The 20,861-nt window shown below is 47.2% G+C and overlaps 1 protein-coding gene across 3 annotated transcripts in view; it reads right to left on the reverse strand.

The window, feature by feature from the left end:
- TMEM51 (transmembrane protein 51) overlaps nucleotides 1-20,861 on the reverse strand; it is a 62,228-nt gene that overhangs the window by 38,255 nt on the left and 3,112 nt on the right. The window lies entirely within an intron of this gene.

Below are 20,861 nucleotides of genomic sequence, written 5' to 3' on the forward strand. Positions count from 1 at the left end.
CACTGCCCTCGTCTCCCGGCAGCCTCCCCAGGGGCCAGGGAGAAGCAGCTCTCCTCTTCTCTGCGCTCTGTTAAAGCAAATCATTTGCATTAGCCCATCGCCACTGGCCATTTAGAGAGCTCTTGAGGGTACAATTTTTCATTTCTGTTTCTCTCTAACTAAATCTGAAATTAAGCAGGCAGGGCTTAACTTAAACCCTGTTTTTACGACGGCCTCTGGGTATTTACATATTTTTCTGGGACTCCCCTAATACTGGGCATGGAACTTTGCACATAACAATGTCTTAACAAATCTCTGCTTGACTTCAGTCAGTCATTCGGGCGTTTACTGATCAACTACTGGGTGCCGGGTGCTGGGCCACAGGAGTGAATGAGACAAAGTGAAGAATCTCTACGAGAGAGACAAGTAACAGGATGCGCTAATGAGAGATGTTCAGAGAAGAAAACAAAATAATAATAAAAAGGAGGGTGGTTCTTTTGATAAGGTGAGTGAGGAAGGCACATGTAAAGGTCCTGAGGCAGCAATGACCTTGGGGGATGGGTAAGGCAAGAGGGCAGCAGGCAGCCAGTTTGGAGACCACTGCCCTAGCCCAGGTCAAGCTGACAGGTGGAGATGAACTTGTGATGGATTTGATTAGAGAGGGTGCTGAGGAGGCAGAGGATTTCAGCCTGAGCAACGGAGAGGACGGCAGTGCCCTTTACTGAGATGGGGAAAGCTCAGCAAATAACGAATGACTCTATAAGATTCCCAAGATGAAAAATCTCAAGAGTTGAGAATGATACAATGAAACGATGGGGCTGTAGCAATGTGAGTTACGAAAGCAGGCAGAACACTGCATTTCACTGAGACATGTCGCATGGAATTTGTCTCTGAGCCTTTGCCTAATGCTGGCAGTTTCTCAAAAGGTCCCCTTCCTTGATCCACCATTGCAATCACCCTTCCCTCCTCGCCCCCTTCCAGCTGAAAGGCAAAAACCCTCTGTTTTCTTATTACTGCTTTGCTTGCTTTGGGAATAACAGCTTCTTTAAAAAAGCACACTTCAAAGCCATGGCTCCGTTTATGAAACAGCCCTGCCCACGAGACTCTGCTTTGATCTACGGAGGAGCAGGCATTACAAAATGTTCCAACTTGCTTCCTTGGAAAAGTATTAATATCTCTTTTTACCTATGCAGACCCCAACAATTTCACCTAGTGTCAAACTGACAAACACAAAAGGAAAGAGAGTTATGAAAATGCTTAGAGTAGGCAAAAACTTCAGAGTCCAGGTTTTAAAAAAGCCTGTTTCCAGGAAAAGCAGGGCTGGAAGTTGGAATGGTTTTGATGGAAGAGACTTTTTTGTTTTTTTTTAAAGATGGAATTTGTGAAATGAACCAAATCACCTAAGGGAGAAAGAAGCGGACGATTTCTACATGAAACGATGCCTGGGGTGTGAATTGAGACACAGGAAAAGCAAGTCTAGTTTTCATAATGTTAGAAAGACAACCTACAGAGAGTACCGTCAAGGTGAGAACCAGATTCTCATGGAGAAAGAGAAGACTTTGGGCTCACGTGAATGAGGTGACACTCCCTCGACACAGCTCTGCATAATTATTAACGACACTAAGTATGATAAACAGACATGCCAGAAATATGGTCCACACAACATCCTTCAGCACCCCCGGCCCCTCCATGAAGGAGGCGGGCAATGTTCCCAGTTTACGGATGGGTGAACCGATCAGATCAGAAAGGTTAAGTCACTTGCCCAAGATCACACAGCTAGTTAAGTAGTGGAACCTGAATCCTAACATGCCTGTCTGGTCCCGGGGACTGCTTCCTTTTCCACACATCAAGGGTTCCAAACTGGGCTGAAATCTGAATCAACTAGAGAGCTTGTTAAAAAATTCAGATTCCTGGGTCCCACTGCTGGAGTCAGATTCAGCAGGCCTGGGGGTTTCTGTTTTGAATGAGTTGCCTAAAGGATTCTGATACAGTGGATGAGCTGTGGGAGGGGCTGCTGGGGTGGCTGCATCCATGGCAGCCTGAGGGTCCTGCTGGCAGGGGTGGGGACACAGGCAGAGCCCCAGAAGCCACCTGCAGGCTCAGGGAAGTGGCTCCACGTCAAAGACGGAGTCATCGGTCGTTAGGGTTCATGCGGGGATAGCTCGGTTAAACGGGAACCACTTTCCCAGAACCTCCTTTCCTGCCTGGTTCTGGGTTAGAACTGGCCAAAAGGGAATTTGCATGAGCTCTGAGGAGGCAGGAGAGGAGCAGCGCCGGGACACTCTGGAGGCTGCCGTGGCGCGATGCGGTGGCAGCCAGAGCCGCGGGGTCCAGCAGGGTCGAGCCGTCTCGCTGTCCTCCAGTCTGGGCCCAGCTCTTCCTCCTGACGGCCAGTCCTGCCCCAGACACCAGGGCCCCAGGTCTACCCCAGATGTTTGCTGGGGACCCATCAGGACAAGGGCTCCCCACAGCCTCCAGCCTCCCCCGGTGGCAGCTGGACATCCTGGCTTCTCAGATGGACAAGGTCTCTGATGGCTCAACCCCCCTTTCCTCCTCACTTCCGCAGCCCCCCCCCCCCCCCCCCCCCCGCCTCCTGACTGTGTCAGGTCTAACTCCTATGTGAATCTCACATCCAACAGGTAACAGTGGCTCTGCATTGTCCGTTCTCTCCCACAGACGCTCAGTCTAAGCCAGCTATTTTCAAAGAGTGGGCCCGGACCCACTCGCCTGGGAGCTGGTTAGAAATGCACATTCTTGGGCCCCGCCCCAGATCTACCGAATTAAAAGCTCAGAGGGAGGGAGGGCCCAGCAATCTGAGTTTCAAGGAGCCCTCCAGGAGCTTCTAATACATGGGAAGGTTTGAGAACCACTTGCGCTTGTGCGGGCAAAGCCTTCCTCCACCACTGAATGGGTTGCCCTGTTCTGCGAGCTGGCATCTAAGCCTGGCGTTACATCCACGAGGGCTGGCACAGCCTGGGGCCCCAAGCTGTAGTCCACAGGTAGAGGTCATTTCATCGCCACCCCAGCCTTGGGTGGAAGCACTGGTATTCTCATTTAATGGCTGTGCAGCCCAGTCAGTCAGACTCTAGAATCCACACCATTCTGCCCAGAACACTGAGTTATTTCTTTGTGGGGAAGACAGAAACCAGAGCACCTCTTGATCTGCACTTAAAAGCAGAATCCGCACCGAAGCAGACGACACGGGCGACAGGCGACCTCCCCAGGCAGGGGCCCCCTCTGGCTCATGGGCCCGGGACCACAGGCCTTTGGTTTAGATCTGGAGTGGGTGTATCAGAATGGAAAGGTTAAAAATATATATGGATATTTGAGAGTAACAGCACCTAAAAGTTTATGGAGCATTTAGAATGTGCTAAGTGCTTTTTACCTGTAGCTCTTTCAATCCTCACAAAATCCTACACCTTAAGCAATTACCCAAGGTCGCCGACCTCATTAGAGCCAAGATTTGAACTTAAATCTATTACTTTATTACAAAGTAATACATATTTCTCTGTAGAAAATTTATAAAGTACAGGTGTAGGAGTTTGATATAGTTATGAATTCCAAAACTAGATATTGGATTATGTTTGTAAATATGTCTGTACCTGGGCATGATTAAACTATGATTAGGGTTTTGATTGGGCCATGTCAGTAGATAAAAAGTATGATGAAGGACAGAGTTGGAGCATTTTGATGTTGGGGTTTTTCATGTTGGAGTTTTGATGTTGCAGTCTGATGCTGAAATCTTAAGCTGGAGCCCCAGGAAGTAAGCACACAGAGGAAAGAGAAGCAAGTGCGGGGAAGAGAGGAACCCAGGAAGCCTGAACCCTCGCAGACATCGTCAGCCATCTTGCTCTAACACGTGGAAACAGATTTTGGTGAGGGAAGTAACTTATGCTTTATGGCCTGGTATCTGTAAGCTCCTACCCCAAACAAATACCCTTTATAAAAACCAACCAATTTCTGGTATTTTGCATCAATACCTCTTTGGCTGACAAATACGACAGGATATTAAGAAAAAGAGCGAGAATAAAGATCTCATAATCAATTAAATATTCTTTAAGTTTTTTATTCTTTGTATAGATTTTTAGAATACTGTGATCAGCCCTGTAATCTGTTTTTTGACATTAATGGATTAAAATCATCTTCCCATTTCTTTCAAAGCCTTCTCCATTTCCATTTTTTTTTACTTTTTAAAAATTATTGAAGTAATCACTCGTACACAAACATACATAAACAATAAGTATATAATAATAGTTGTGAACTTACAAAACAAACATATATAACATCATATAGGACTCTCATAACTCACCCTACCACCCATAACTTGCATTGTTGTTAAACCTTTTTAAGCACTGATTAAAGAGCATTGTCAAAATATAACTACTAACCAAATATTTTTCCCCCAACCAACCCTATTATTATTTTTATATCATTTATATATGAACATACATAAACAAGTGTATAGTAAAAATTGTGAACTTACAAAGCAAACATGCATAACATCATACAGGGGTCCCATACATCAACCCTCCACCAACACCTGGCATTGTCGGGAGATGTTTGTTACAAACAATGAAAGAATACTGTGAAAATCTTACTACTACTATTAGTCCTTACCTTACATTTGGTGTGTTTTTCCCCCAAACTACCCTATTATTATTTTTTAAATATATATTTTTAAGACAGAAGTTGAAAACTATAAAACAATCATGCACATGTGTAGAATTCCCAAACAAACCCCTCCATCGACATACCACACTGTGGTGGAATATTTGCTACAGATAAGATAATATCATCTGATTGTTACTATGTCCACAGTGTACATTTGGCTCATATTTTCCACACTGCCTCATTATAAACACAGTACATCATTCGCATAGATGCAAGAATATTGTATTATTACTGCTAACCGCAATTCATAGGTCACTCCAGCTGTATTTTCCCCATGCTTCTCCACTTTCCCAACACCCTGCAGTAGTGATGTACAGTTGCTCTAGCTCTCAAAGGACACTCTTGGATCTGTACCATTAACCACGATTCTCATCCACCTCTTGGTTTACTGTGCTATTCAGATGTTAGATTATTCTCTGGCATTCTGTCAATTGGTATTTATATCCCTAGACTACCACCTTCAGTCACATCCTCATTTATAAACTAGCTGTTAATCACTATGTGTTACTATCCACTCTATACATTTCCACACTTTTACAGTAAAGCTAATTAAAACTTCTACATACATTACACATTAGCAGTTCATCTCAGTCCTCTTATTTCCTTTAAGAATCCACCACCTACCACCAGGTCTTGAGGAGATTTTCCTACAATTTCTTCTAGAAGTTTTATGATTCTTGCTTTTATTTTTAGTTTTTTGATCCAGATTAACTTAATTTTTGGATAAGGTGTGAAATAGGGGTCCTCTTTCCTTCTTTTGGCTATGGATATCCAATTTTTTCAGCACTGTTTATTGAATGGATTGTTCTGCCCAAGCTGTGGGTTTGGCAGGCTAGTCAAAAATCACTTGACCATACATGTGAGGGTCTGTTTCTGAACCACAAATTTGGTTCCATTGTTCTCTGTGTCTGTCTTTAGGCCAGTACCTTGCTGTTTTTACCACTATAGCAAGGTAATATGATTTAAAGTCAGGAAATGAGGGTTCACTGTTCCTTTTTATGATATTTCTGGCTATTCAGGACCCCCTACACTTCCAAACATATTTGATCGTGTTTTCAATTTTTTTTTTTTGATGCTGGTGGAATTTTTATTGGGATTGCATTGAATCTGTATATCAATTTGAGTAGAAATGACATCTTAATGATGTTTAGTCTTCCAATCTGTGAGCATGGAATGTTCCTCCAGTTATTTAGGCCTTTTTTGATTTCTCTTAAAATTGAGTTGTAGTTTTCTGAATACAACTGCTTTACATCATTGGTTAAGTTTATTTCTATTTGAGTTTTATCTGTCATATTTTATTTTCACCACTCTTTTGATACTTTTAGTTACTCTTATTGATATAATCTTCATTTCTAGATTCTGTTCCAGGCCTCTCTCTCCTGTTTTTTCTTTTCAGGCTCTAGCACACCCTTTAGTATTTCCTGAAAATCTGGTCTCTTGGTTAGAAATTCTATCAGTTTTTGTTTATCTGTGAATATTCTAATCTCACCCTCATTTTTGAAAGACAGTCTTGCTGGATATAAGATTCTTGACTGGAAGTTTTTCTCTTGTAGTATCTTAAATATATCAGACCACTGTCTTCTTGCCTCCATGGTTTCAGGTGAGAAATCAGCACTGAATCGTAGTGGGTATCCCTTATATGTAATGCATTGCTTTTCTCTTGCTGTTCTCAGAATTCTCTCTTTGTCTTTGGCATTTGACATTCTGATGAGTATGTGTCTTGGAGTTGGTCTATTCAGATTTTTTCAGATGGGAGTACATTGTGCTTCATGGACATGGATATCTACGTCCTTCAATAGGGTTGGGAATTTTCTACCATTATTTCTTCAAATATTCCTTCTGCCCCTTTTCCCTTCTCTTCTCCTTTTGGGACACCCATGACACATATGTTTGCACACCTTTTGCTGTTGTTTAGTTCCCTGAGACCTTGTTCAAATTTTCCATTCTTTTCTTCATCTCTTCTTTTGTATGTTTACTTTCAGAGGCTATTTCCTCAAGCTCACCAATCCCTTCTTCTGCCTCCTCAAACCTGCTATTATATAATTCCAAATGTTTTTTAAAAATTTCATTTATTGTACCTTTCATTCCCGTAAGATCTGCTATTTTTCTATGTATGCTTTCAAATTCTTAACATCCAGTGTCTTCTTAATACCCTTACTCTCTTTAGCCATCTCATTGAATTTATTAAGGAGATTTATTTGAACATCTATGACTAACTGTCTCATCTCCTTTATGTCATCTGGAGACTTATCTTGTTCCTTTAACTGGGCCATATCTTCCTGTTTCTTAGTACGAATTATAATTTTTTGTTGGTGTCTTGGCATCTCACTTACTAGAGTATTTATTCTTGGTGCAGTTTTTCTCTTTGTTTTAGGGTTTCCTGTCCTTTCTCCCTTGCTGGTTGTACAGTAGGAGCCAAGCATTTAATTGGTGCTGTAAGCTCTGGAGGCTCAAGCTGCCTTCATTGTGCCAGGGACCAATGAAGCTTCTTCCAACTTTTTCCTTTGTCAGGGGTAGGGACAGAGTCACAGCTATGTGGAATAATCCAAGTTGTGCAGGCCTAGACTGTAGTTGCCCAGCGAGAATAATGAAGCTTCATGCCCCTTTATCCCCTGCCTGGGGCGGGGATGGAGCTGCAGGTGTGGACAACAATCTATGCAGTGCAGGTCCAAGATGACCACAGTTGCCCCAGTAGACTTCTGATTATTCAGTTTGTGCCAGCCAAAGGAACCTGCAGTTACCTGGATAGGCTGGTGCAGGGCCCGCCAGCCTCTTCACTGCCAGAGGTGGGGCTGAAGCCTGGGCTAAGGCTGCAGGCCGATCTGGATGAAAGAAACCAGTTCCTACCATCACTGTGATTTCTGGTCAGCCCAGCTTCCCCTCAGGCTGGGGGTGGAGTCAAAATGGCAGCCAGTAGCCTCTTCCTGACTTGGGCTGATTCATACCCCAGCTGTTTCCAAGGTTATACCTTAGCTAGCTGAGTCTACCAATCAGTAGCCGAAATTGGCAGCCAACCGTCTCCTCCTCCCCTGTTTTTGGGAAATGGAGCTTCCAGCTCCAGCCACAGAATAGTTGCTGGGGCAGCTCGTGCCACCACGGTAGGACGATCACTGGCCTCTGCAGCTTGGCTGGTAATTTCCCAGAGAGGCTGGCGCAGGTCCCCCCAGCTTCCTCCCTGCTGGAGGTGGGGTTGGGGCCTAGTCTAGAGCTGCAATCTGGTCTGGGTAGAAAGAAGCTGGTCCCCACCAGCACTGTGATTTTTCAGTCCGCCCCACTACCCCTCGTACCAGGCACAGAGTTAAGATGGCGGCTTGGACAGGCTCAAACTTTAGCTGTTCTCAAGATTATACTTTAGCCCGCTGAATTTACTCATCAGTAGCTGAAATTGGTGCCCAACCGTCTCTTCCTACCCCGTTTTGGGGAAGTGGAACTTTCAATTCCAGCCATGGAACAGCTCCCGAGGAGGCTTGGAGGATGGGCACTGGCCTCTGTGGCATGGAGCACTCTACTTACGAGTCTTCTCTGCAGATGGGCAGTCTCTTCCTTCCACTCCTTCAAGGATGTTGCAGGATGCTCTTCTGGTCTCCTGGAGCCCCCAGACAGGTGCTTTAGCTAGCTCCAGAGAGCTCTGGGTGTTTGTTAACTGCTCTGTAGCAGGAGCTGACTCTAGGAACTCCTTATTCCACCATCATCTTGCTGGTTCTCTATCACCATCATTTTTAATGGCTGTGCTGTATTCACCTGTCTAGAGGCACCACAGTTTGCTTTCTAGTCCTTTACATTGGACATTTGGGTTGTATCCACAAGAAGACATTTCAGCTGGTGGGGGAAACACTTTAACTGGATTGCCAAAATTGAGCAAAACTTCCTCCCTACAATGAGCAGCAACACAAGACGACTTTGGAAGCAGCAGGCAGCAACAGGATTGATGCACATTAATTCAAGTGCAAACTTTTTTGGAGGGGGGGGAAAGGCTTTCATTTTAGGATAACTTTTTAGAGTAGCAAAACAAGAATATTCTTACCTGAAGGCACAGTAGAAATGTCTCTCCAATTTACCCATCTCACTCCTTAGAAAGAAGAGTTTGATTCTTTGGCAACAGACTCTCGACTAGCCTCCCTACTTTCCAGTCCTGTGGTTACATACCAGGAAGTCCAGTGAAAAGCCAGAACCCCTGTTTATCACCTTACAATCATGGTTAACAATACAGACACCGGAACCAGACTGTCCAAGTTCAAATCCCAGCTCCACCATTTATAAGCTGTGGGCCATGTGGTGAACTCAGCAAACCCTTGGGAAACAAGTGCTAAAGATGGAAGTAGCCCGGGTCCTTGAATAACGGTATGGAGTAGAGACCCCCTACCTTCTCCACCGCACCACTAAATTGTGACCTGAGCGAGTGCGTTAAGCCCTTCAGAGGTCAGGCTGTCTGCACAGGAGTTAGCATATTCCATGCCTCAGTTTCCCCATTTGTCATGGGACTATTATGAGCTTCAAAGGAGTTAATAAATGCAAAGTGATTAGAATAATGGCCGGCCAGCATGTAGTAATTGCTACGCAAATTTGAGCTAATACTGAAAACACCTTGTAAGGTAGATATGCCCCTCCGGCCGTGTGGCCCAGTAACTGCCTCCTCCAGGGTCACCCAGCCCAGGGGGTGACGGGAAGGTTCGTTGTTGCCCTCTCCCAACCCTGCTATTGACCCCATCGAGGACATTCCCCAAACATCTGTGACTTTTACCACGAACCGGATACGGCTCTGCCTTTCAGGAATTTCCCTAAACTCTTCTTGAATATTTTTTAGCCTGAAACCCGCCTGTGGAAAGCAAGTTTGTTCTGCTCCTCTCTGTGAGACGTTCCCATCGCTGGGTTCACCCTGGGCAAGAGGTTACCCATGTCACACCACCACACTTTCCCACATGCGACCAATCAGCACAAACACGGAGGCTGGACGCCGCCGTGAACTTAAGCTTTCTACTGGCTCAGCCGAGGCACGGCTCTCCCTAGCCCAAGAGAAAACTGCTAAACTAATGACTCGGGAAATTTCCAAACACCGATCACAGCTTGTACCCTGCCCCAGCTAACGACACATTTATCTGAAAAAGAAAATTGCTTCTCTCGAACTTACTAGCCAGGGGATCTTCCCTTTTTTTGGTGCACAGACCCTTCTGAGAATCTGATGAAAGCTACTGACCCTCCACAGAAAAATGCAGAGATGGAATATTTGACATAAAATTTCAGGTGGTAAATGGGTCCCTAAAGCCTATCTGAGGACCCTGACATGAGTTATTACAATGATCCTGAAAACTCAAATACTAAATTGCTTTGATGACCAAGAAACCAGCTAAAAGCAGCATTTAAAAGCATCAGTACATGCCCAGAAAACTTCTAGAAGCATATACAACAAGTTATTAATCATGGCTGCCTCAGGAAAAACAGGTTGGTTGCGTGGGATGAGAGGGACATTTCCATCGTTTTTTACTGGATACCCTATCGCACTGTTTGATTTCTTTTAAACATGTGCAAATATTACTGTTCTAATTAAACAAAAGAGCAAATAAAAGTTTATTTAATTTAAGAACTATACACAACCCATAGTTCCTTCTAGTCCTGCAGAGTGGGGAAGGAGGAGGTTCCCAAAGGAGAGAAGGTCACTGGGTCTCCCCAGCTAGGAGGGTGGAACCCACATCAGCAGGGAGAAGGCAAACAATCACTCCAGCAGACTACAAATAGTTTCTACTGGGCCTTCAGCACAAATCAGTAAGGTTCCAAATTGAAGGGGAAGAGTGCTATCAATATTTCATTAAATCTCAATACATCATAGTCCTGGGGGTCAGAGTGAGCCACAAGCTGCTGATGGCATCTAGTGGCACACACTCAAAACACACTACGTCTGAGCTAGGTTGGAGGTTTTAAAGATGTGTAAATGCTAGAACAATGCTGGGGAGAGGGGGGTGGAGTGGGGAGGAGAGGCTACACAGCTCCGCATGTATCCCCTCCAGCTTCATTATAGCAGCTTTGCACTTACTAGGTAGAACCAAATGAAGCTGCCTTTTCTGTGGTTCTGTAAAAGGGACAAGGGCCCAGTACCAGCAAGACTGTGGTGGGGACCCCGTGGGGTCTTCCATAAAGCTCCTGGCTCCAGCAGGTGCTCAGCAGGGGCTCACTGCCCACCCTCCCCTCCTTGGGTTACCAGCAGGGAACCTTATCAGTTTGGTCATTTTGTATAAAGTTAAACATACACTCAGAGTAGTCAAACTGTGGTACATTCACACAACAGAATAAATGCAATATGGACGAATCTCAAACGCCTTATGCTGAGTGAAAGCAGCCAGACCCAAAAGGCTTCATACTGTATGATTCCATGTATATGACATTCTGGAAAAGGCTAAACTATAAGAACAGAAAACAGGCCAAGAGGTGCTGGGGGCCAGGAGAGGGAGACGGGGTCACCGTAAAGAGGCAGCAGGCCGGAATTGTGGGGAGCAGCTTGGTGTTACTCGGCTGAATGAGCTTCAAAAGTCACGAAACTACATTCACGTTACATAAAAACACACACAACACAATGTCAAAGGGTGGGTGTCCCCGTGCAGGGGCAGCTGCTGCTAAGGCTTCCACCTTGCTCAGAGCTCAGACTACGAAGGGAGGCCCTGAGGCTCAAAACTCAAGTGGGAAACCACCGCCAAGGGCAGCTAATAGTCCCCAAACCTGCTACCACGAAGCGGCTTATCTAGTGGTAGACCCTCTCGGGTCAAAAACACAAACCCCATTTTCTCATGTTATAAAAAAACAATACCTCTTTAGAAAACAAAATTTAGTAGATGTAGAATAACAGAGAAAATTAAAATCACCCATTATCCCATCATCCGTTTAGGAATGATATCTGTGATGGTCTCCAAACTTTCTAGTGTGTTGTATAAACAAACATTTTTTTCTTTTATAAAAATGGGATCTTACTGCAATATGGTTTTGTGACCTAAATTTTTTAATGTGATATATAATGGATAATTTTGCACGTCATCGGTATTTATCTACCCCATAATTTTTAGTGGTTGAAGTGTATTCCTGTATATGGGGGACCCATAGTTTATATAATCCGTCCCCTGTTCTGGACACACAGTTGGTTCCTAATTTTTTTGCTACTGTAAAAAAATAACGAGTGTTGAAACAAACTCCTTACAGTCATTAACTGTTTCCTGAGGAAAAATCTTGGTGTTGAAACTGCGGAGTTTTTAAAAACTTTCGGCATGTGTTTTTAAACTGCCCTCCAATTCATATTGAAAGCATCCACTCACTACATCAGCATTCCTTTTCTAACTTCATAATTTTAAAACTTCTCAAACATTTAAAGTTTCACGTGTGAAAGATGATACTGTTTTAACTGGCATTTCCTTTAATACAACCAGGTCGAATATTCCTTTTTTAAAAAATGTACTTAGGAGGTAACAGCATTTCCTCTTTACCCCATTTCTCACCTCTACCATTCAGCTTTTCCTTAGTGAATTGAAACGCTCTTGCTTGTGTTAAGAAAACAAAGCCTTTGTCAAATGCTGTAAGCATTGTCCCACTTTATTATTTGAAGTATCAAAGTTTTTAAATTTTAGAAGCCTGTTCTATTGATTATCTTCAGTAATTTCTTTTAAGATTTTACCTTTTACCTTTAAAAAGCCCTGTCCCAGGGAAGCAGTTGTGGCTCAACTGATAGAGCATCTGCCTACCGTATGGAGGGTCTAGGGTTCGATACCCAGGGCCTCCTGACTTTTGTGATGAGTTGGCCCACGCGCAGTGCTGCTGCTTGCAAGGAGTGCCATGCCACGCAGGGGCAGCCCCGCATAGGGGAGCCCCACGCGCTAGGGGTGCTCTCTGCAAGGGAAGCCAGCACACGTGAAAAAAGCACAGCCTGCCCAGGAGTGGCACTGCACACACGGAGAGCTGACACAGCAAGATAATGGAAGCGGACACAGAAGAATGCACAGTGAATGGACAGAGGGAGCAGACAATGGGGGGAAGGGGAGGGAAATAAATAAATCTTCAAAAAAATAAAATAAGCAAATAAATAAATAATAAAATACCCTGCCCCTAAATTAGTAACTTTTAAGGCAGATACTTCTTGTCTGTGGTCTGTCCCAACATCCCGAACTCCAGGCTAATCATAAAACATCAGACAAACCCAAATTAAGGGGCATTCTACAAAGTACTGACCCATGTTATGAAATTCAAGGAAAGACTGAGAAACTGTCACAGGCCAGACTCTAAAATGCCAACTGAATGCAACAGGATATCCTGGAAGGGATCCGGGTTGGAGGAACGACATTCGTGGGAAAATCTGGTGAAATCCAAATCAAGTCTACACTCTAGTTAGGAGCCATGCTCGTTTTCATCTGTGGCAGGTGCACTGAGGTGACGTACGATGCGACCCTTGGGGGAAGCGGGGTGAAGGGGATACTGGAACTCTCTCTGCAACTTTTCCTTAAATCCAATATTCCAAAATGAAGAGACTTGGTTAGAACAGCTGGCAGTCTAGGCTGAAAAGCAGAAAGAGTAGAAAGAAGGTTCGGGTGGTGGTGGTGGTGGGGGACTTGGGGGGGGGGTGGAGGTGACTCCAGCATTAGGTGGGGGAAGGGGTCAGGGCCACAGAAATGAGTTTGGAAAGGTTAACTGAGGCTGGACTCTCAAGAGTCCTGGCTTTAGAGCTTTGAAAGCTAAAGAACTTAGCCTAGACTTGATCCTGCAGGCAGTGGGGAAGCAGCAAAGACTGTAAGTGTGGGATAGCAGGTGATTGGTTTATTTTATTTGCTGTTTACTGCTTCCCCCATCCTCCAACAAGGTGTAAGCTCCAAGAGGGCAGAGACCATGAGGGTCCTGTGTGCTGTTTTCTCCCAAAGTCTAGAACACCTGGTCTCAAGAGGGAACTCAACGAATACTGGTTCAATGAATACCTGAATCTTGCTTCCAAAATAACTTTTGAATAGAAATTATGTAGTGGAAACAACCCAAGTGTCTGTCAATAAATGAATAACTAAAAATGTCTTACATCCAGACAATAGAATAGGATTCACTATAAAAAGGACTAACATTCTGAGACATGCCACAGTACGGGTGAACCTTGAAGGCATTATATGTGAAGTGAAATAAGCCAGGCACAAAAGGACATATATTGTATGATTCCACTTATATGAAATCTCTAGAAAAAGCAAACTTACAGAGACAGAAAATAGTTTAGAGATTGCCAGGGGCTGGGGAGAAGGGGAAGGGAAGTCAGAGTTTCTATTTGTGGTGATGGAAAAGTTGTATTATAGATGGTGGTGATAGTAGCACATCATTATGAATTAGTGATACTGAAGGGTACATTTAGGAGTGGTTAAAATGTAAGATTTTATGGTATATATGTTACTAGTAAGAAATAAATTAACTGAAAAAAGAAACCATGTAACAGGTTTTCCCAGCACCATCCTTCACATCTAGCAGCGGCGCATGTGAATTAGGCTCTTTTACCCCTCCAGCTCTCGCACAGGCTTTCCCCTGCCCGGAGGACCCCCTGCCTGGAGCATTCGCTTCTGCTGCTGAACCTCTTCTGTTCACCCTTCAGGTTTCAATGTAGACTTCACTCTTTTTGAAAATCCCTCCCTGACTCTCCAAGTTCAAGTTTAATCTCCTCCTTCATGCTCTTGTGCTTCCTTATCGCTGACAGCTCCTTCCGGGGGGCAGGAGGGGCCTCTCAGCAGCTGGCCTGCACATTTGTTTAAAACGACAGCTACTATGGCGAGCCAAAGAAGCAGATGCAAGAGACTATTCCTGAACAAATAGCATTTGCCTCAATTACCGCTTGAAAACAGCAATGAATGACCCAAAGGCAGTTCCGTTACATGGCTGCTACCCTCCAAACTGCAGTGAATGAAGGGGTAACATTTGGGGTCTCTTAATGTCTCTTAAGAGAAGGGAGTTTGAGTGTTCTTCTTATTATCATCTGCCCCACCAAGTATCAACAAACCAAGACCACACCTTAACTAACACAAATGTGTGGGGAAAATGTATTACCAGAACAAGAGTAAGGCAGGTAAGCACTTGGAAAAATGCTTGTGCCTTCTTTCTCTCTCTTTCAACAGGCTGGAAGAACAGAAAGTGGCAAAATCATAAAAGGCACCCAAAACTGGAGCTACTGGCTTCTACATGATGGAGAGAGGAAGTGGCAGGACCTTCTGGAGACATCCAGACATCCAGACTGACCACGGTCTTAAAAAAGGGGAACCCGCCCACCGCAGGGCGTTCCCAACTTGCTTCTGCCAGGATCTGCTGAGTGACCTCGAGCCTGCCGAGCCAAGGGAGGGGCCTGTGCTGCTACACCCCTGGTGAGGTTCTGGGGACATTAAAAAGAAACAAGAAGAAATGCCAAAGCGGGGCTGTCAACCTGTGATCTATCCTACATGCTGGCACTGAACAAGTTAATGTCTGTGCACTGAGGCAACACAAACCGGGCAACACAAACCGGGCCACACAAACCGGGCCACCTGCATGCTAGTTCCGGGGTTTAGGATAAGCCTTCATTTTGGCCCTGTTGCTCTGTCTGACGCTGACACTGGAGCCTTGCTGTAGCGGTGGCTGAAGTCTATGTTTGGAGGCTCTTTTTTTTTTTTTTTAAGATTTATTTATTCATTTATTTATCTCCCTCCGCCCCCCCGGTTGTCCGTTCTCTGTGTCTATTTGCTGTGTCTTCTTTGTCCGCTTCTGTTGTCGTCAGCGGCCCGGGAATCTGTGTTTCTTTTTGTTGCGTCATCTTGTTGTGTCAGCTCTCCATGTGGGCGGCGCCATTCCTGGGCAGGCTGCACTTGCGCTGGGCGGCCCTCCTTACGGGGTGCACTCCTTGCGCATGGGGCTCCCCTACGCAGGGGCACCCCTGCGTGGCAGGGCACTCCTTGCGCGCATCAGCACTGCGCATGGGCCAGCTCCACACGGGTCAAGGAGGCCCGGGGTTTGAACCGTGGACCTCCCATGTGGTAGACGGACGCCCTAACCACTGGGCCAAGTCTACCGCCTAGAGGTTCTTGATATAAAGACCAAGCACCACAGCGCCCCTGCTTCCCCCACCCCGCTCCCTCGGCCTCTCTGTTTAAGGGGCGCAGTGCCTTCTAAAAATCGAGGGGGCTAGACTAAAATGTTTTTAGAGAAGCAGAATTTTTTACAAGGGATCTTTTGCACTCCTATTATCTGGAATATTCGTGAGCAGAGCTTTCTGGGCCTCCCGGCCCTGCCTCTCACCACTCAACTCTGTCCTTGGAGACTCCTGCGTTGCTTCTGGGACCCATCCAAGGAATCCTGAGTTTCCCAGGATCACAGTATAAAAACCAGTGACCTACAGCCGAGTTGCCCAAGGTTCTTAACACAAAGTCAGAAATAGATTTTATCTGTTGACTCAGTAAATACCTACATAAAGATAACGGGAAAAATTTTACTAAAGAATACTTCTCACGACAGGAGATCTGCTCCTTTTCTAGTCTGCTTTCTTCTCTTTCACTTTAATAAAAAAAAGGGCCAGAGAAAAACCACTTAACTGATTAAAAAACCCACTAAAACAACGCTGCCCACAGCTTGAAAACACTAGCTAGAGAGAATCTCCAAGATTACTTTCAGTGCTAACAGCCGATGGTGATGGCAAAACTGTGATCTTGATAAAGCATCAGAGACTCTAGGAGATCCTGTCCCTAACTGGGTGACTTTCCTAAATCACCTGATAGGGAGAACAAATTCTCTGCATATCTTTGCATTGAAGCATCTGCTCTCCGAGAGGCAGGGCTTGGAGATGAGCAAGCCAAATACTGACTTTTCCAGGGACCTACACTTGCCAGCCCAATACCTAATCTCAGGGAGTTCTGGGGCAGGGGTGGTAGTGGGGCACTTGGCTGGGTTAAAAAGAACACAGCAAAACATCAGACCTGAAGCCCTCTCCTTCCACCTGCATAAACTTTGAGTAATACCCACCCTACCCAGATGGCTAAGCCCCTTCCTTCCTCAGATCCTCAGTGAGAATCGGTTTTTACTTAAGATTTTACAAATATTGTCCTTTCCCAGACACCCACAGTGATGCAAAGAAATGGCCCCTGAAGTCCCATGTGGCAAATAAGAAATTTCTCACGTGCTTTGCACAGTGCTACAGGATTTTGGCCCAGAGAATATCCCATCTGAGCTAATGCTAAGAGCTGGCCTCCTGAGGACCTGCTAGCGCTCAGACCGTAGAAGCACATGAGAGCGACAAGTTAGAACCAGTGTAGGCAAACTGTCACGTGGTGATAATGCACATCAGGAGGCTGAACTGAAGGCCCAAATACGAGGCAGCAGAGCAAACAAAAACGTGAAAGAAGGGCCCCAATATTAACAGGGATACCAGCACACTGTAACATTTTCCTCTTACTCTTTTCTATATTTTCCAAGTTTTCTACAAGGAAAGTGAACTTCTTTTGTAATGTGGGAAAGAAAACAGCTTTAAAAGCCAGTCAATCCAAAGGCACACTATTACAAAGTACGGGTAAGGGTGCACCAAATAACTGCAAATGAGCCTGCTCCCTGGTGTCAGTGCCAGGTCAAACAGACGGGATCTGAAAATGGTAAGATACACTCCTTGATGTACACCTGTCTTTTAGAGCTCTCAGTGTCTACCTTTTCGGGGCACATCACTGTGGATGCCCCGAAAACCCCTGGGAGTGTAGAGAGAAAGGAGCTCTACGGGTTGAAAGAGCTCCATCCCCCAAGAATCACCCTCAACAGCATCCAAGAAAGAATCAGGAAACTTCGGTTCTAGTCCCGTTCTAATCCCAGGCAGCTCCTTTCCTTCCCTGGGCCTCAGTTTCCCCAACTGTAAAATAAGCAGATTGATCTTTTTGACAGCTAAAGTCCTTTCTGGCTCGAGCATACAAAGATCCAAAGTGACTGGCATTCAGGATACAGGGCTGCTGGGCCTGACAAATGTAGGGCAAGAGAGAATGAGCAGAGTTTGGACTGCTCAGCCCAAGTGAACAGCTCTGGGTGGAAGGCAAAGTCCAGCCCTGCAGCCCTGAGACTCAGCCTGAGGCCACAGCAAGGAGCAAGGGCTTGCAAAGACACCCAGAGGACCACCTCTGGCCCCCGTCTCAGGGCTATGTGGGAGGGGAAGGGCAGTCTGGCCTGGAAGAGGGAAAACCAAACAGTGGCCTGTTTCTTTGGGGGTCAAGAGCTCCCAGGACTGGGGGAGTGGGGGTGGGGTGGCCAATGCTCGAAAACCCAGTGCAGGAGGAGGGAGGAAAAAACACTGCGAGGTTAAGGAGGCCACCAGGCCAGGCCGCCTATGCGGGGAGGGGAGGAGCAAGACTCTAGGAAGTGGCCAGAAATACCGAAATGTTAAGAAACCCCCTGGTTGGACTAAACTAGAGCCTAAAGGAAGTCTTTGACCTGGATGTGGCCAGGCCTTCTGGGAGAAGGCAAAGGACCTTAGACAGGAAGTCCAGGGGCCCGCTGACTGGCTGAGTACCTTGGGCAAGGCCCTTTCCCTCTCTGAGTTTCATTTGTCAAGCGGGAGTGGAGGCCTTGATGACCCAAATGCCCCCTCCACCTGTTACATCCTGGGATCCTCCCTCACTGCGGCAGGTACAAGGCTGTGGGTGGTCCACCTCCGAGCAGAGGGAGAAGGATGCTATCACAGCGGCCACTTCCAAGAAAGAGGCCTCCAAGCTTCAGCGCAGAGACAAAAGAGAAAGCAAAAGCCAGCAGCCAGAAGTAGATCCCTCACCACGTCCCCAGTGGGTATGCATTTGAGCTTCTGGAACTTTCCTGGCACCTGGGGAGAAAATGCCTCTCAAGTCCTTGGAATCCTACCCTCAATTTGGGGCTGGGGGAAGAGAAGGTAAGAGCCAAAGCTCTTAAGACTCTGGGCCTCTTCCAGTCCGGGGTGTGGACAGTGGGCCCTGCAGAGCGAGGAGATAACATTTACCAGAACAGTGACCGTAGAACAGGAGTCCAAAGCGGGGCAGGCTGCCCGGTGCAAACCTGGGCGGGAGGCGGGCTGTTGGCTCTGCCTCCAGCTTTGCCAGCCCCCACACAGAGGAGCCCCCCGGCCCCGTGGAGCCTGGCGCCAGAGCCGAAAGGCCGCAGCTGGAGGGGACGGGCCCTGCCAAGGTCCCAGGCTCTCGCCACCTCTCCCTGGTGGGACAGGGCCGGTGGCGGTTTGGGCCTCACGCAGAACCCACGGCTCTCGCCCTCAGCCAACGGCCACCTGTTAATCTGCCTCCTGGAAGGGCTCCAACCCAGACCCTCTTTCCCATCCCTGCTACCCCCACCAACTAGCAGACCAGCCTCCTCTCTCCTAGCAGCTTTCTCCAAGGCCCAGTGACTTCCATATATCAGAATTGTCCTCCTAACCGGTAAACCAGATCAAATGACTCTCCTGTTTGGAGACCTTGAAAGGAATTTGTGTCTTTCTTTGTCTTTTTGTTGAGTGATCTATACTGAGCAGCCAGAACACCCGAGCGGAGACGCTAAGACATTTGTTGACTGGTTCCCAGATGGCTCCATGATAAAGTCCCACCTGTTCTCTGCAGGGCCCTTCAAAGACTTGGTCTCTGCCGACCTAGTCCAGCTCACTCTTGACCCTCCACTCCCTTGACCTTTCTCACCCCACCCCACTTCCTGTGCACCTCACCAGGCCCAACACATCCCACCTTCACACCTGGGTGCATTTGCTTGTGCCCTTCCATCTGCCCAGGCGCCCGTGACCCCCCACCCCGGGCATCCCCCCTGAGCTAGAGTCAACTCACTGTTTAATATTCCGACATTTTCTTCGTAGGACCTCCTGGCCTCAACCTGAGTTACTGTCTTTCTTCTGTTCTCCCCTAAGCCCTGTAACATAACTTGCTGAGTACTTGCTTTGTGATTGGCTGTGAAAGCCTCACCTCACCCTTGGACATTCTATTCCCATTTTACAGATGAAGACACCGAGGCTCAGAGAGGTGAAGTACCTGTTCATGACTAGTCACCCAGCCAATGAGTGGTGTGGCCTGCCCTTGGATCCAGGCAGCCTGACTGTATGACCAACTGGGCAACACTTGTCATTTACTCCCTCTGACTCCCTCACTAGACTGGGGGCTCCCCGAGTTCCTGGGCCCCTGAGTCACTAAGACCTGGGGGCAGAACTGGGCTCTGGGCGATGCCTGATGTGGCGGATGAGCAAACCACAGTCACAGGTTCACGACCAGCCTCCTCCCTTCTGTCTCTTCTCCCTTTTCTCCCACTCTTGGGGTGCACCTTTGGCAAGCAGGGGAGGAAAATGTTTGGAGGAGAGGGCCTCCCCCCTAAGCTATGTGGCCCCATCAATTTAGGACAGCGTCCTTGTGTGAAAAGCCTCCCAAGTGTGAAAGCCGACGGCAGGGTCCCGGGGCAGACCTCTCACAAACTAGAGAGGCCATCCTGGAAGGGACCCACTCAAACCAAAAACCAGACGCCAGCCCAAGGGGGCAATCCTTCCTTCCTGCCTCCCCAGGTGGTTCCCCAAGCTTGTACTGATCACCGGCCGCGCACCCCACTCCTGGGGTCCCAGCTCCTGGACCACCCATGCAATAGGTGGGATCTGACTTGGCCAGGCACGCCCGCACAGGCTCTTCCCAGCACAGCTCTGGGCAAGGAGCGCCTGGGAGGGGCTGGGGACACCCAACCGCTGTCCAGGTTTCGCCCCCACTGGCTGGGAAAGATCTGGGGAGATTCTCACCCCCACTTTACAGATGAAGACACTGGGCCTTACGGAGGACCCACCTACGTTTCACCCCTCTTTGCTCGCACTGGATTCTTCACCTTTCACTTCCAGGAGGTTAAAAAAAAAAGGAAAAGAAAAGGAAGGAAGGGAAGGAAGGAAAGAGAAAGGCTCTAAGTTCTAAGGGGGCCTCGGTTTCCAGGAAGGAGTCGGGGTGGTGGCTGGGGTGTGCTCGCCGGCCAGGGCCACGGCGGGTTCCTGAGACTTCCTGGGAAGTTCTGCTCAGAAGCGCCGGTGGAAGGTGCACCTTGGTGGAGGCCAGTGATTCGAATCGCGCAGGATGGCCGGCACCTGTCCCCACCTACAGGGAGCCCGAGGCCGGCTGCTGTCCCCGGCTGAGGCCAGCTGGCTCCGGCGCGAGGCCAGGGAGGCGAGGCGTCCCGCACCCCGCGGCGTGGCTCCGGAGGGCGCCGGGTACTGAGTCCTCCGGGTGGGAGACCCC

This window comes from Dasypus novemcinctus, chromosome 9, assembly GCF_030445035.2.
Source record: "Dasypus novemcinctus isolate mDasNov1 chromosome 9, mDasNov1.1.hap2, whole genome shotgun sequence".
NCBI classification, from domain to species: domain Eukaryota; kingdom Metazoa; phylum Chordata; class Mammalia; order Cingulata; family Dasypodidae; genus Dasypus; species Dasypus novemcinctus.